This window comes from Phytophthora parasitica, assembly GCF_000247585.1.
Source record: "Phytophthora parasitica INRA-310 unplaced genomic scaffold supercont2.36, whole genome shotgun sequence".
NCBI classification, from domain to species: Eukaryota; Oomycota; class Peronosporomycetes; order Peronosporales; family Peronosporaceae; genus Phytophthora; species Phytophthora nicotianae.
In genome coordinates, this window is record NW_008649022.1 from 652,414 (window position 1) to 653,412 (window position 999).

Below are 999 nucleotides of genomic sequence, written 5' to 3' on the forward strand. Positions count from 1 at the left end.
CAGATGGAGGAGTTCTACAACTTGATCCGTCAGTGGTATGACCCTGCCAAGCATGAAGGCGTCTTGTCCGAAAGCGCCGAAAAGATGCTAAACTAGGACGATCGCCTGGCTGGAAGCCAGGACGAGCCGAGCGTTCCAAGCGCGCAAACGAAGTGTTAGGTATTGCTGTTAAGTGGAAAACGATTTTTGCATAAGTCAGACCTTGGATCTTGTGGACTGAATTAGCGTAAGCCAATCTTAAAGAAACGCCTTCTCTGAAAACACTAAGGTCGCGTGTTTTCTTTGTCCAGCTCAGCTTCTAAGAACTACCGGTAAAAGTTGGCCACACCAGACAGGAACGGCGGCCCGGTGTACGAATCCGTTATCCGATCCAGTATTAAAGGAATTGGTGTGTCTTTACAGAAGATAAAGTCGTACGTGACTCCGTTGGTGCCATTGCAAAGCCCAGCACATTACTCCATGTTAAAGGTTAGCGTCACCGGTTCTCAAACCGCCAGCTTTACCTGGGTGGAAACCACCGGATCTCTGTTTAAGTTTGCTGTTTCGGCTTCCTCTAGTAGTGCCTGGATAGAGTCAGGTGGAATCTCTCTCTGGTTTGCTAGCCGCTTCCGCTGCACTGTGTACTGTTACCGAATTTGTTCAACCAGGGAAGTACTAGCCTCTGAGCGGCTATGGTTAGCTGTGGTAACATCCACATTTAAATTTGCAATGTGTTTAACAGTTGATACCCAGTCTGGCATTTCTTCATTATTCCTGTACTTTGTGTTGAACAAGTCGACATTTTCTTCTGTTGCACACCTTCGACGTAGACGGCTAAGAGCCGCAAACCATGCAGGATCTGCCTTACCCCTGTTTTGGTTGGTCAAGCTACGCACATAAGGAATTGCCTCCCAAGTTTCCCTTCCTAATCGCTGAATTGAATTGTGTATAATTGAGGAGGGTGTAGACAGAAAGTACGGAATTACTGGGTCAAGCTGCGCCAAATCTCCTATAAAGATA